This window comes from Myotis myotis, unplaced genomic scaffold (genome assembly GCF_014108235.1).
Source record: "Myotis myotis isolate mMyoMyo1 unplaced genomic scaffold, mMyoMyo1.p scaffold_m19_p_18, whole genome shotgun sequence".
NCBI classification, from domain to species: Eukaryota; Metazoa; Chordata; class Mammalia; order Chiroptera; family Vespertilionidae; genus Myotis; species Myotis myotis.
In genome coordinates this window covers 28,111,494-28,127,383 of record NW_023416322.1, presented here as the reverse complement: position 1 = coordinate 28,127,383, position 15,890 = coordinate 28,111,494, and the positions used below count along the sequence as shown (strand labels likewise).

Below are 15,890 nucleotides of genomic sequence, written 5' to 3'. Positions count from 1 at the left end.
TCATGAAGAAATCATCAGAAAAATACAGAATATAGCACAAGACAACTACCCTGAGTTCCTCAAAAAGAAACAATCTCATAAAAACAAAAGATGGGACACATTCTAGATTAAAATAATAGACATAACAATCACATATAATACATGACATCTGTTTGGACCCTAAATTAAAATAAAATAAAATATAAAGGACAATTTTAGGACAATAGGTAAAATATAAATGTAGGCTTTATATTAGATGAAATTATTGAAATGCTACTTACTTTCTTAGGTATAATAATGGTATGGTGATTAGATAGAAGAACATCCTAGTTCTTATATGAAAATTTCTGAAATATTTAGGGGTAAATGTTTGCAACTTACTTTCAAATTGTTTACTGGGTTCCCTACCACCAAAAAAAAGCATGTATGTGTGTGTCTATCCCAGCCGTGGGCAAACTACGGCCCGCGGGCCGAATCCGGCCCGTTTGAAATGAATAAAACTATTGAAAAAAAGACCGTACTCTTTTATGTAATGATGTTTACTTTGAATTTATATTAGTTCACACAAACACTCCATCCATGCTTTTGTTCCGGCCCTCCCGTCCAGTTTAAGAACCCATTGTGGACCTTGAGTCAAAAAGTTTGCCCACCCCTGGTCTAGAAAAAGATAAAGCAAATGTGGCAAAAGATTGATAAATTTTGTTTAGGGTATATGAGTGTTTATTTTGCCAAAGATTTAAATATTTTCAAGATAAAATAATGTGAAAAAAATAAAAAGGTTTAATCAGGGAAGGTACTGCCATTACATACAAGATTTATTTCTCTAGCCCTTAAGAGAGGTGAATTCTAAGACATGTTCAAGTTGAAAAATGCTAATATGGTGTTCTTTAAAAAAAAGCGACTAAAGATCTTTTAAGAAGTATTTTTAAAAAGTATAAGTATTTCACTTCTTAATTTCTAGTTTACAATACTATCATTACTGTAGCAATGATGATGATTTTTATATGTTAAGACATGTTAATTCCCAATTTCCACCACAAAACTGAATTCCTATCTCTTCCTTGAATTCCTCTAGTATATACAGTTTAAAGCACAATTCCTGAAGGAGGGTCTAGAAATCCTGATTTTAAAAATAAGATCCCTTGCTGGTTCTTATATTAACATTGAGGAAATTTTAGGTACCATTATATGTAAGGATCCTCTTAGTTTAAAATTCCGTCTTTTTGCTCTAACTACTAAATCTTTTTAGGGAGAAAGATCTTGCCCCTTTTGCTAAGCCATTCTGTGGGGGACTTAGGACAAAGTTAGGTATCTTTATAGTAAGGAGTAAGTTCTCATTAAGTAAGTTTACTAAAACTTTATTTATTTGTGACTATTATATTTTGTTTTAATTTTAGGGGATAGTAAAAGACCAGTAAAATACTGAACTAGGATGCAAAGAGATATTTCACAGGATCTGATAAATTCCTTTTTGTTTTTAAAATGTTCCATTCAGGAAATGGAATTCTAGGGTGATAAGAAGAATAACGTATCAATCAACTCCCATCTATTAATACCAAAAAATCATGGCTTCTGAATTAGATTATATCATTTTCCAGTCTAAATAACAGAGTAGAGGGATATCTCACAAGTTAAGGTAATGGCTCTTCCTGAAAAGTTGAAATATACATTTTTAATTAGTTATTTTGAAAATAAATTGTGGTAAGATATATATAACATAAAATTTACTATTTTAACAATTTTTAAGTGTGAAGTTCAGCAGAATTAAGTATATTCATTCACCTATTGTACAACTATCACTGACATCCATCTAGCACATTGTCGCAAAACTGAAACTCTGAACTCATTAAACAATAAACTGCCACCAGCCTTCAGCAAGCACCATTCTCTTTTCCATCTCTATGAATTTGACTATTCTAGGTACCTCATGTAAGTGGAATAAATCAGTATTTGTTGTTTTGTGACTAACTTACTTCATTAGCATAATGGTTTTCGAGGTTCATCCATACTGTAGTTTTCTAAATTTCTTTCCTTTTTGAGGCTGAATAAACATTGTATGTAAGAAATATAATTAAAAATATTTTTGCTGGTTTCAAAGAGGAAGGGAGAGAGAGAGTGAGATAGAAACATCAGTGATGAGAATCATTGATTAGCTGCCTCCTGCACACTCCACATTGGAGATGGAGCCCGCAACCTGGGCATATACCCTGACCTCCTGGTTAATAGGTTGACGCTCACCCACTGAGCCATGTCAGCCAGGCAGAAACAAAATTTTTGGTGTCTTAAATCTTGTTGTTATGAAAATATATTAACTTTTGTTATCTATTAAGCCTATCAGACCTGTATTAAAGAATAAGTCAAGTTAGGAGCTCCTGGTCAAGATGGTGGAGTAAGTAAACGTGGTACTGGTGTCCTCCCAAGATCAGATCAAAAGTCAATAAACTACAGAGTAACCAACCCTCAGTCAGAACTGCCTGAAATGTAGCTGATCAGAAGTCTTATAACTAAGGATATTCAGAAGAAACAACATTGAGATTGGTAGGAGGGCTGGAGAAGCTGAACTGGGCTAGTCTCTTTCTCTCTCTCTCTCTCTCTCTCTCTCTCTCTCTCTCTCTCTCACACACACACACGTTTGTGGGGATTAAAAATCAGAAGAAAATCTCAGGAGTCCAGGGTTCTAGTGCCAGGAAGAGAAGTTCCCATAACTTCTGGCTGAAAAAACCAGTGGGGATTGTGGCTGAGAAACTGGGTGAAATGGAGGGCTGCTGGAGTCCCAGATGTTCTTAAAGAGCAGCAGCACAGACTTAATCAGAGACGAACTCATTTGCTCTGAGCTACAGTGCTGGGAAGTAGCTCGAAAAGCAAAAGGGTTATACAGGGAGGAACTGAAGTGTCTAGTTTCAGGGTGATGACTGGAGGGGCAGCTTTCTTCCAGACAGAAGTGCTGGCAGAAGTGTTCCTTTGTTGAGCTCTACCACCACCACCCTCAATATCTGAGTTTCCATTAATCTACCTAATTGTTTGCCCTGTCCTGGTGATTTGCTGAGACTACAGCCCACCCACATTGCAGGCACACCCAAGGCTTCCAGTGGCTTTTCCATACAAATGGCCTGTCTTGGCTCATGCTAGCGACTTTTCTAAAACCTCTCAAAGGCTCACAAATCCCACACAAATGGCATCTGGCCTCAGAATGCCCTGTATCTTTTGCTAAGCAGCCCCAGGACCAGCACTAGTGGCACCTGGCCTTGGTTGGCAGCTTAGCCTCCCCAAGGCACCTTCAATCCCAGCACAAGCTGGGCAAATCATTTTGTAGCTCATACCAAGTGGATCCAGGCAGGACACAGGCAGCAGGTGAACTTGGATTACACCTCCTGGGAGGCCCTAGAGCCAGATCACGCTGGAGTACCACCCAACCACCTCTACATGGGACACACTCAAGGGGCAGATTTGGCAGGAATCAGAACCTGCCAAAGTGAATTCTGCTCTGTGGGTTTGGTTCCTGCATAGCAGTTCCTCCACTGTAGTTGAGGCTGGTACTCATAGCTTATCAGCCTGGGGGCCAATCAGAAGGCATGGGGAGAGGAAGTGAGGCGTTGCTACGTGGTGTCATTATCCGGCACCCACAGCGACCATTTCAACTACAACAGCAATCAAAGTTCAACTACAACAGGAGGGTGCACACAGCCCACACAGGGGACACACCTGGAGCGACTAGCTTAGGTCACTAGGTAGGATGCAGCACTGGGCCCTACGGAACACCTACTACATAAAGCCACTTTATCAAGTATGGGAGACACAGCAGATCTACCTGATACATACAAACAAACACAGAGAGGCAGCCCTAATGGGAAGACAAAGAAACATGTCCCAATTGAAAGAAGAGAAGAACTCTCCCGAAAAATAACTAAATAAAATAGAGAGAAGCAAAGTATCAAATACAGAGTTCAAAACAATGGTTCTAAGGATGCTTAAAGAACTTCTTAGTGGGAACTTCAACAACATAAAAAAGGACATAGAAACCATACAAAAAAAACAAGTTAGAAATAAAGAATACAGTAATTGAAATGAATAAAATAGAAGGAATCAGCAGATTAGATAGGCAGAGAATCAAATCAGTGATTTCCAAGACAAGGTAGCAGAAAACATTCAATCAGGACAGCAAAACGGGAAAAAAAAAAAGGAGGACAGTTTCAGGGACCTCTGGGTAAACATCAAGCCTAACAACATCTGCATCATAGGGGTATCAAAAGGAGAAGAGAGAAAACAAAGGATTAAGAACCTATTTGAGAAAATAGACATATAAGTAAAGGAAGCCCAGAGTCCCAAACAACATGAACCCAAAGAGGCCCAGACCAAGACATATCTATAATAATAAAAGTGTAATATATTAATTACACCAGACGTCCTTTCAGACAAAGCCGGGGCTGTGAGGGGAGCCCAGGTATCGGGTGCCAGAGGGAAGATGTGATGGCAGCCAGGGGAAGGCCTACTCTTGCATGAATTTTCATGCATCGGGCCTCTAGTCCTATCTAATAAAAGAGAAACATGGTAATTGGCGTACAACCGCTACCCTTCCCATTGGCTAATCAGGGCAATATGCAAATTAACTGCCAGCCAAGATGGCGGCCGGCAGCCAGGCAGCTTGAAACTAACATGAGGCTTGCTTGCTTCAGTGACGGAGGACTCCAACGTTCCTGCCTGCCGCTGCAGGCCTCTGAACTGCAACTCTAAGCAACTATGTAACAAATATAAAAGCTAAACCAAACGCCAGAAACCGGCTTTAGTCCCGGGCTTCAGCCAGCAGGATCGCAACATTGTAAACAAAGGCCAGAAACCTACTTTCAGCAGCGGAGGCCTAAGAGCTGGAGCCAAGCCTCAAAGCTAAATCTGGCCCAGAATAAAAAAAAAAAACAAACAAGAAAAAAAGGAGCAATTGGGAGCTTCAGTCACCCCCAGCCTGAAAACAGCCCTCAGCCCCTCACCCAGACTGGCCAGGCACCCCAGTGGGGACCCCCACCCTGAAGGGTGTGTGACCAGCCGCAAACAGCCATCATCCCATCACCCAAGCTGGCCAGGCACCCCAGTGGGGACCCCCACCCTGATCCAGGACACCCTTCAGGGCAAACCACCTGGCACCCACCCATGCACCAGGACTCTACCCTATATAGTAAAAGGGTTATATGCCTCCCAGCACGGGGATCAGTGGAGCTGCGAGGCCTCCCGGCACCGGGATCAGCGTGACAGGGGGCAACGCCCAAACCCACTGATGGCCCTGCGGCTCTGTGTGTGACAGGGGGCGGGGCCACAACCTCCCTATTGGCCCTGCTCTGTTCGTGACAGGGGAAGGCGCCCCAACCCCCTGATCAGCCCTGATCTGTGCCTGATGGGGGGAGCTCCCCAGCCCCCTGATCGTCCTGCGGCTCTGTGTGTGACAGGGTGCGGTGCCCCAATACCCCCCCACCCCAGCGGGCCCTGCTCTGTGTGTGATGGGGTAGAGCCATAACCTCCCCATCGGCCCTGCCCTGAGTGTGAGAGTGGCGGTGCCCCAACCCCCTGATCGGCCCTGCTCTGTGGGTGATAGAGGGCGGCGCCCCAACCCCCTGATGGGCCATGCTCTGTGCGTGACAGGGGGCAGCGCCCCAACCCCCTGATGGGCCCTGCTCTGTGAGTGACAGGGGGCAGTGCCCCAACCCCCTGATTGGCCCTGCTCTGTGCGTGACGGGGTGGCACCACAACCTCCTCATTGACCCTGCCTTGAGTGTGACAGGGGACGGTGCCGCAACCCCCCAATCGGCCCTACACTGAGCGTGACTGAGGGTGGCATCACAACCTCCCGATCGCCCTGCTCTGTGCATGACAGGGGGCGGCGCCCCAACTCCCCAATCAGCCCTGCTCTGAGCCCGACCAGGGGCTGCACCTAGGGATTGGGCCTGCCCTCTGCCACCTGGGAGCGGGCCTAAGCCAGCAGGTCGTTATCTCCCGAGGGGTCCCAGACTGCGAGAGGGCACAGGCCGGGCTGATGGACCCCCCTCCCCCCCGAGTGCACAAATTTTTGTGCACCGGGCCTCTAGTCTATATATATAAAAGGCGAATATGCTAAGTGTCCGACCCTCCAACCGGTTGCTATGACGTGCACTGACCACCAGGGGGCTGACACTCAACGCAGGAGTTGCCGTGACTTGCACTGGCCGTTGGTACAGAGAAATGGCACCACAAACCTGGCACCCACAAAGCAACACTCGGCTTCCTCCCATTGGGACATAGGCCCTGCCACAACCCCAGAGTGACACCCCACCAAATTGCAATGGATGCTGCCAAGACCCCATGTGCAAAATGCGGCCCACAGCCCAACTCAGCAATGGTTGCTGTGGGTGCCGGATAATGACATCCTGTAGCAATGCCTGGCTTCCTCTCCCTACTGACTAGCCTCCTTGGAGTTTCTTCAGCCCAGGAACACAGCTTACTTTATAGCCAGGTGGAAACATTTTACACTTTAACCAAATGTCTGTGAAGCATTTTCCCATGACTCATCTCATTTGATTCTCATAGAAGTCCTGGAGTAGGTGGATAGGAGACTCAGTAGAATCCTATTTTCTTTTCAAGATTACTCTACCCAGCAAAGCTATCATTCAGAATCAAAGGACAGATAAAGAGCTTCCTAGATATGAAGACGCTAAAGGAGTTAACACCAAGTCAGTATTACAAGAAATGTTAAAAGGTCTTCTTTAAGAAGAAGAAAAAAGAAAAATATATGAATAATAAATGGCAACAGCTACATACCTATTAACAATACTTTAACTGCAAATGGATAAAATGCTCAAAAGACATATGGTGGCTGAATGGATAACAAAACAAGACCCTTACATATGCTATTTATAAGAGACTCACTTCAGATCAAAAGACACACACAGTCTGAAAGTAAAGAAATGGAAAAAGACATTTCATGAAACTAGAAATGAAAAGAAAAAGAAAAAAAAAGCTGGGTTAGCAATACTTATACCAGAAAAAAAGAGACTCTAAAGCTAAGGGTAAAACAAGACACAGAGAAAGAACCAGCAATTCCACTTGTATTTATCTGAAGAAAACCAAAACACTAAATGCAAAAGACACATTGCAGTATTATTTACAATAGCAAAGATATAGAAGTAACCTAAGTGCCCATCAATAGCTGAATGAATAAAGTGGTAATGCATATATAAGGTGGAATATGACTTGACCATGAAAAGGAATAAAATCTTGCCATTTGCAAAAAAAACAAAACAAAAAAACCTTGCCATTTGCAACATGAATGGACCTAGATCAGTGGTTCTCAATCTGTGGGCCGCGACCCCTTTGGGCGTCAAACGACTCTTTCACAGGGGTCGCCTAAGACCATCGGAAAACACATATATAATTACATATTCTTTTTGTGATTAATCACTATGCTTTAATTATGTTCAATTTTTAACAATGAAAATACATCCTGCATATCAGATATTTACATTACAATTCATAACAGTAGCAAACTTACAGTTATGAAGCAGCAACAAAAATAATTTTATGGTTGGGGGTCACCACAACAAGAGGAACTATATTAAAGGGTCGTGGCATTAGGAAGGTTGAGAAACACTGACCTAGAGGGTATTATTGTGCTGAAATGAGTCAGAGAAGGACAAATGCCATATGATTTCACTTGTATGTGGAATCTAAAACAAACTAAACAAGAAGAATACAAACAGCCCTAGTAAGTTTTCTCAGTGGTTTAGAGCATCTACCCTCAGACTGAAGGTTCTTGGGTTTGATTCCAGTCAAGGGCATGTACCTTGTTTGCAGGCTCAATCCCTATCCTGGTTGGGCCGCATGTGGGAGGCAACCAGGGATGTTTCTCTCTCTTTTCTCCCCTCCTCCTACTCTTTCTAAGGATTAACAAATAACAACAAAAGAATATAATCAGAGACACAGAGAACATTTTGATGGTTGCCAGATGGGAGGGGGGTTGGGGAATAGGTGACAAATGTGAAGGGATTAAGAAGTACCAATTTGCCAAAAACGGTTTGGCTCAGTGGATAGAGCGTCGGCCTGCGGACTGAAAGGTCCCGGGTTCGATTCCGGTCAAGGGCATGTACCTGGGTTGTAGGCATATCCCTAGTAGGAGATGTGCAGGAGGCAGCTGATTGATGTTTCTCTCTCATCGATGTTTCTAACTCTCTATCTCTCTCCCTTCCTCTCTGTAAAAAATTAATAAAATATATTTAAAAAAAAAAAAAAAAAAGAAGTACCAATTGGCCCTGGCTGGTGTGGCTCATCCCATGACTGAGTGTCATCCCATGCACTGAGAGGTCACCAGTTCAATTCCCAGTCAGGGCACATGCCCGGGTTGTGGGCTCAATTCCCAGTAACGGGTGTGCAGGAGGCAGCTGATTGATGTTTCTCTCTCTCTAAAATAAAATAAAATATTTAAAATTAAATAAATAAAATTCAATAATTTTAAAAAAGAAGTACAAACTGATAGTTACAGAATAGTCATGGGGATGTAAAGTATGTATAATATAAGGAATACAGTCAGTAATATTGTAATATGCAGTATGGTGTTAGATAGGTACTAGATTTGTGATCACTTAATAAGTTATATAAATGTCTAATTGATATAAGGTTATACACCTGATACTAATATTATATGTCAATTGTAATTGAAAAATAAAAACATATTCAAAACATTTTACTATCACTAGAGGGGGCTAGAGCAACACAGCTGCTCCCTATTCAATGCTAGCTACTACACATTTTCCTTAGACATAAAACTAGATAGAGCCAAGCGTCTACAAAAAATAGAACAGAATAAATGTGATCATAAATTCATACTCAACCCTTTTCCATTTTTTTTGTTTTTTTTTTGTTTGTTTGTTTTTTTTTCCTTTTTTTTTTTTTAAATCTTTATTGTTCAGATTATTACATTTGTTCCTCTTTTTTTTCCCCCCATAACTCCCCTCCTCCCAGTTCCCACCCCACCCTCCGCCCTCACTCCCCACCCAGTGTCCTCATCCATAGGTGCACGATTTTTGTCCAGTCTCTTCCCGCATCTCCCACACCCCTTTCCCCCCCAAGAATAGTCAGTCCATTCCCTTTCTATGTCCCTGATTCTATTATAATCAACAGTTCATTCTGTTCATCAGATTATTTATTCACTTGATTCTTAGATTCACTTGTTGATAGATGCATATTTGTTGTTCATAATTTGTATCTTTACCTTTTTCTTCCTCTTCCCCTTCTTAAAGGATACCTTTCAGCATTTCATATAATCCTGGTTTGGTGGTGATGAACTCCTTTAGCTTTTCCTTATCTGTGAAGCTCTTTGTCTGACCTTCAATTCTGAATGATAGCTTTGCTGGATAAAGTAATCTTGGTTGTAGGTTCTTGGTATTCATCACTTTGAATATTTCTTGCCACTCCCTTCTGGCCTGCAAAGTTTCTGTTGAGAAATCAGCTGACAGTCGTATGGGTATTCCCTTGTAGGTAACTGAGTTTCTTTCTCTTGCTGTTTTTAAGATTCTCTCTTTATCTTTTGCTCTTGGCATTTTAATTATGATGTGTCTTGGTGTGGTCCTCTTTGGATTCCTTTTGTTTGGGGTTCTCCGCGCTTCTTGGACCTGTAAGTCCATTTCTTTCACCAGGTGGGGGAAGTTTTCTGTCATTATTTCTTCAAATAGGTTTTCAATATCTTGCTCTCTCTCATCTTCTGGCACCCCTATAATTCTGATGTTGGTACGCTTGAAGCTGTCCCAGAGGCTCCTTACACTATCCTCGCATTTTTGGATTCTTTTTTCATTTTGCTTTTCCGGTTGGGTGTTTTTTGCTTCCTCGCATTTCAAATCATTGACTTGATTCTTGCGCTCCTCTGGTCTGCTGTCGGGAGTCTGTATAATATTCGTTATTTCAGTCCGTGTATGCTTAATTTCTAGTTGGTTCCCTAATATAAGATTGAGGGTCTTATTAGTTTTCTTGTAGATCTCATTAAGTTTATCGGCGGCTTCTAAACAGTTCTTGAGAGACCTTAAAAGTGTGGTTCTGAACTCTATATCTTCCATTGACAATTTTGTCCTGTTTCTTTGTCTCCGCATTTTGTTATGCTTCCTTGGTGCACCCCCTAGTGGTCTTTGTTCGAAGTCTTATAGTTAAATCTTGATTGTTGTAGCTAATTCCAGGGAGGGTTTGACCTCCAGGCCAAGTGGCTATGAGAATCAGCTGTGTCAGCAGTGAGAGAACTTCTGTCCTCTAGGGAGGTGCTAATCTGGCGTTTGCCTGAGGCTATCCGGCAAATGCCTGTGTGCAGGGCTTGGGCGGGGCGGGTCGCACAGGATCAACAGGGTGGGCCGGAGAGAGCAGTTATGGTGGCTCTCAGTCCTGTCCCCAGGGGCTCTGCCTCTCTGAGTCCCAGCACCCGCTGCAAAGCTCAGAGAGAAAGCTGCACTCGCTCTGACCGAAGCCAGACAGTCCCGCTTCTCCCGTTTGAGTCTGGGTCCCTAAAGACTCGCCCGGATCTGGAGCTCAGAGTCTGCGACTCCCTCCCGATTGAAAACGCCAACCGCGCCCTCCGCCGCCAGCCCGCTCCGCGAACTCCGCACCTCAGAATTTGACTTCAGCACTGTGCCTCCTCTGAGTGTCCGTATGCGTTTCTCTTTCCTCCTAGTTGTAGGACTTCCACTCAGCCAGCGTTCCTGTGGTTCTGGGTGATGTCCCTTCCGTTTTTTGGTTTCACTTTTGAAGTAGTTGTTCAAAGCAGCAAACTCCGGCGTTAACCTATGCCGCCATCTTGGTTCTCCTTTTCCATTCTTAAGTGGCAGACTGAGAATCCATAATTAATTACTTATAACTAGAGGTCTGGTGCACAAATTCATGAGTGGGGTACCTTGGCCTGGTCGGGAATTGGGGGCCAATCGAGGCCATCTCAGCCAGTCCTAATCAGGACCGGCCGGCTGGGGGAGGTTGGTTGTGGGAGTGCACTGACCACCAGGAGGCAGCTCCTGAATTGGTGGAGCTGGTGGTCATGCATGTGATAGCGACTGGTCAACCAGTCATTTGGTTGCTTAGGCTTTTATTATATAGACTAGAGGCCTGGTGCACAAAAATTTGGGCACTCGGGGGGGAGAGAGGGGTCCCTCAGCCCGGCCTGTGCCCTCTCGTAGTCTGGGACCCTTCGGGAGATATCGACCTGCAGGCATTGGCCCGCTCCCAGGTGGCAGAGGGCAGGCCCAATCCCTAGGTGCAGCCCCAGGTCGGGATCATAGCAGGGCTGATTGGGGAGTTGGGGCACCGCCCCGTCATGCACAGAGCAGGGCGGATTGGGAGGTTGCGATGCCACTCTCAGTCACGCTCAGGGTAGGGCCAATTGGGGGGTTGGGGCACCGTCCCGTCACACTCAAGGCAGGGTCGGTGGGGAGGTTGCAGCGCCACCCCGTCACGCACAGAGCAGGGGCAATCAGGGGGTTGGGGCGCTGCCCCTGTCATGCACAGAGCAGGGTCGATCAGGGGGTTGGGGAGCTCCCCCCTGTCACACACAGAGCAGGGCTGATCAGGGGGTTGAGGAGCTCCCCCCGTCACTCACAGAGTAGGGCCGACAGGGGAGTTGGGGAACCGCCTCGTCACACACAGAGCAGGGCGGATCAGGGGGTTGGGGCGCCGCACCCTGTCACACTCAGGGCAGGGCCGATGGGGAGGTTATGGCTCTACCCCATCACACACAGAGCAGGGCCCGTGGGGGGGGGGGGGGGTTTGGGGCGCCGCACCCTGTCACACACAGAGCCGCAGGGTGATCAGGGGGTTGGGGCGCCTTCCCCTGTCACGAACAGAGAAGGGCCGATAGGGAGGTTGTGGTCCCGCCCCTGTCACACACAGAGCCGCAGGGCCATCAGGGGGTTTGGGCGTTGCCCCGTCACGCTGATCCCGGTGCCAGGAGGCCTCGTGGCTCCGCTGATCCCGGTGCTGGGAGGCATATTACCCTTTTACTATATAGGATAGAGGCCTGGTGCACGGGTGGGGGCCGGCTCGTTTGCCCTGAAGGGTGTCCTGGATCAGGGTGGGGGTCCCCACTGGGGTGCCTGGCCAGCCTGGATGAGAGGATGATGGCTGTTTGCAGCTGGTCACACACCCTTCAGGGTGGGGGTCCCCACTGGGGTGCCTGGCCAGTCTGGGTGAGGGGCTGAGGGCTATTTTCAGGCTGGCGGGTGACTGAAGCTCCCAACCGCTCCTTTTTTTCTTTTCTTTCTTTTTTTTTATTCTGGGCCAGCTTTAGCTCTGAGGCTTGGCTCCAGCTCTTAGGCCTTCGCTGTTGAAAGCAGGTATCTGGTTTGTTTGGGTTCTATAATCGAAACACTGTTTCAACTCCAGCTCTGAGGCCGGGCTGGCTGGAAGCAGGTTTCTGGGGTTTTGTTTAGCTTCTATATTTGTAACAATGTTTCAAACTGCAAGCTCAGAGAGCAGCAGGCGGGGAACGTTGGAGTCCTCCGTCACTGAAGCAAGCAAGCCTCATGTTCGCTTCAAGCTGCCTGGGTGCTGGCCGCCATCTTGGCTGGTAGTTAATTTGCATATCGCCCTGATTAGCCAATGGGAAGGGTAGTGGACGTATGGCTAATTACCATGTTTCTCTTTTATTAGATAGGACTAGACACCCGTTGCATGAAGATTCGCGCAATAGGCTCTCCTTCCCTGGGCTGCTGGCACCGGCTTTCCTCCGGCACCCAGGATCCAGGCCTTTGACCCGGCCGCAGCAGAGAAGCCAAACCTCAAGGCTAGGCTTCTCCGTTGGGGCCGCAGCAAGGCTTGGCTTCTCCGCTGCAGCCGTAGCGAGGCGGAGAAGCCAAGCCTCTTCAGTCTTCAGTCTTCACTCCGGCTAGAGCTTTCAGTCTTCGCTCCATGCCTGTGAATGCAAATTAACCGCCATCTTTGTTGGGTTAATTTGCATAGTAGCTCTGATTGGCTGATGGGGGTAGCAGAGTGACACCAACTTGCATGTTTCTCTTTTATTAGTGTAGATTTCTGAGAATATAAACAGTGATGTTGTAATATGTTCTACTCCATATTAGGAGCCAAATCACATTTTCAGATCTTGACTACTGTAAATGCTGCTATGAACATAAGGGTGCATATATTCTTTCTGAGTGGTGTTTTGGGAGTCTTAGGATATATTCCCAGAAGTGGGATCTCTGGGTCAAAAGGCAAGTTCCATTTTTAATTATTTTAGTAAATTCCATACTGTTTTCCACAGTGGCTGCACCAATCAGCATTCCCACCAGCAGTGTAAACACAAATACAAAATAAGAAGTCAAAACCCTACTTCCCCATTCCAAATCCTATAACCTAGAAGGGTATAGTAAGCACAACAATATCCACTTTCCTCTCCCATGTCATCGTAATCCCTACAACCTGAGAATATTCAGGTGAAATTAAATTTTCTAATCTGTTGATTTTGAAATAGAGAGGTTATTCTGTATTATCTGGTTGGCTCAATATAATCAGTAGAACAGGAATGTGAAAGAGGCAGTGGGAAAAAAATGTAAAAATAGAACTGAGATTGAAGTGATACAATGTGAAGACTCAACCTGTCATTGCTGGTTTTCAAGACAGAGAGCCCTAAACCAAGGAATGTGGGTAGCCTCTTCAGACTGGAAAGGCAAGTAAAAGGATTGTACCCTAGAGCCTCCAAAAGGAATGCAGACGTGCCAGCACCTTGATGTTAGCCTGGAGACTCATATTGAACTCCTGACCCCAGGAACTGTAAGTTAAGTTTGTGTTGCTTTAAGAAATTTAAGTAATTTATTATAGTAGACATAAAAAACTAATCACAGGCTTTTTTGTCGCCTCCTCCAGCTAAGGAGGCTCGCTGAGTGGGGGGAGTGGGGAGAGGATGGTTGGCTGCCACAGCCACGGAAGCCAACTGGACCACATTCCTGTTCCAGACCCATGAAGGCTCTCATCACCAACAGCAGGCGGCACAAAACAGCTTGCTGCTCCTCCTGAGCTCTGCTTGGAGCCCCATGATCAGAAACCATTACTTCCAATAGCAGTAACTCAGAAACCTCAGGCTGCACCAGAAACATTAAAGAATGCCATTGGAATTAAAAAAGAAAAACCCAAAACTTCATTGGTGTGCACTTACTGCAGTAAAGCTTTCAGGGACACCTATCACCTGAGGCACCACAAGTCCTGCCATACAGGAATCAAGTTGGTGTCCCGGGCAAAGAAAACCCCCACTACAGTGGTTAAAAAAAACAAAACAAAAAACTAATCACAGGTTAACTTCTTATGATAGTTTGATGACAGTATTACTGGACTTTATTTTGGTGCCTTCGTAAGTGCACATTAATAGAGGTTTTCTTAAATTGGCTGCACCACTTTTATCTGTAGCTTAGCTAATGACATCATTAACACAGAAAACAAATTTTAACACTGGAATCGTCATTGATTCTAGCTCTGTCCTTTATTCCCTACTATCCAATAAGTCTTTTAATTCCTTTCAATCTTATTGTCAAAATATTTTAAGAGTCCATGTTTTCCAACAGCCAGTCACTACTATCACTTTAGTTCATGACATTACATGTATCTTGGAAAACCTCAAAGGTGTCCTGCTTTCTAACTGGTCTTCTAATTTTTAGTATTTCCTCATCTAATTCATCTTCCATACCAATAATGTTGTTTCATCTTGATCCATTTTTGATGGAATCAGTCTCCCCTCATAGCTGTTTTTCGCCCTGTGTGTCAGGACATGAACCAGGCACAGGCACAGACCAAAAGCCAAGCTAGGATAAACAAGGAGTTCCTTTGTCCCTGCTGATATGAGACAAGTACCACCAAACCAGGTACAACTCTACCCAGTCAGAGACACTCCTCAAAGTTTTTTTAAGGTTTTTTATATATATATACAAGAGTAACCTTGCTAATATGTGGAATCTAAAGAACAAAATAAACAAACAAACAAAATAGAAACAGACTCATAGATACTGAAGCAAACTGATGGTTGCCAGAGGGGAGGGGATTTGGAGGGCTGGGTAAAAAGATGAAGGGATTAAGAAATACAAACTGGTAATCACAAAATAGTCCCGGGGATGTAAAGTACAGCATAAGAAATATAGTCAATAATATTGTAATAACTTTACATGGGGTCAGGTGAATACTTGAAATATTGGGGGACCACACTGTAAAGTACAAGACTAACTACTGGGCTGTATCTCTGAAACTAATACAGAATAATGAAAGCAAACTGTAATTGAAAAAAAAGTAATCTTGCAATTTACTTGTAACATTTTGTGGACCAAAAAACAAATTGGCAGAGCACAGGATTTTTAGGACAGTAAAACAATTCTATATGATACTCCAGTGGTGAATTCATGTCATATATTTATCAAAACCTATAGAATGTACACCACCAAGAGTGAATCCTAATTTCAACTACATGGTTATATAAATGTCTCATCAGTGGGTTGTATACCTGAAACTAATATTAGAGATTTGTTGTTACACTTATTTATGTATTCACTGGTTGATTGTCAACTGAAAAATAAAATATTTAATTTTTTTAAAAAGGCAGAAAAATATACTAATGTAGTTGATGATATCGACCTTTGGATAGACAGTCTGATTTTATCATTCATCTCTCATTTTTAGGGGCTTAATCCAGAAAAAGAACATAAGAAAAAACAGAAGCAAAAACTTGATATATTTTTGTTTTCTCTATTCAGAAAAAATATTGCTTTAAAATGATAACTGTATTAGATCTTCCCAAAATACATTACCATGTTCTCATCTGTAGTGACAGAATGCTAATTTTTTTCACATATTACTATTAGATATAATAGTAATAGACAAACATGGTAATTAACCATACCTCCAACACGCTTCCCATTGGCTAATCAGGGCGATATGCAAATTAACTGCCAACC

The 15,890-nt window shown here is 44.1% G+C and overlaps 1 protein-coding gene and 1 non-coding gene across 15 annotated transcripts in view; both read right to left on the bottom strand.

Moving 5' to 3' along the window:
* Window positions 1-15,890, bottom strand: part of ASH1L (ASH1 like histone lysine methyltransferase) — a 133,424-nt gene that overhangs the window by 49,787 nt on the left and 67,747 nt on the right. The gene's annotated exons all lie outside the window — the stretch shown is intronic.
* On the bottom strand, window positions 14,703-14,835 carry LOC118673828. The gene has a single exon (XR_004973499.1). It is a non-coding gene; the product is annotated as a small nucleolar RNA SNORA48 (small nucleolar RNA).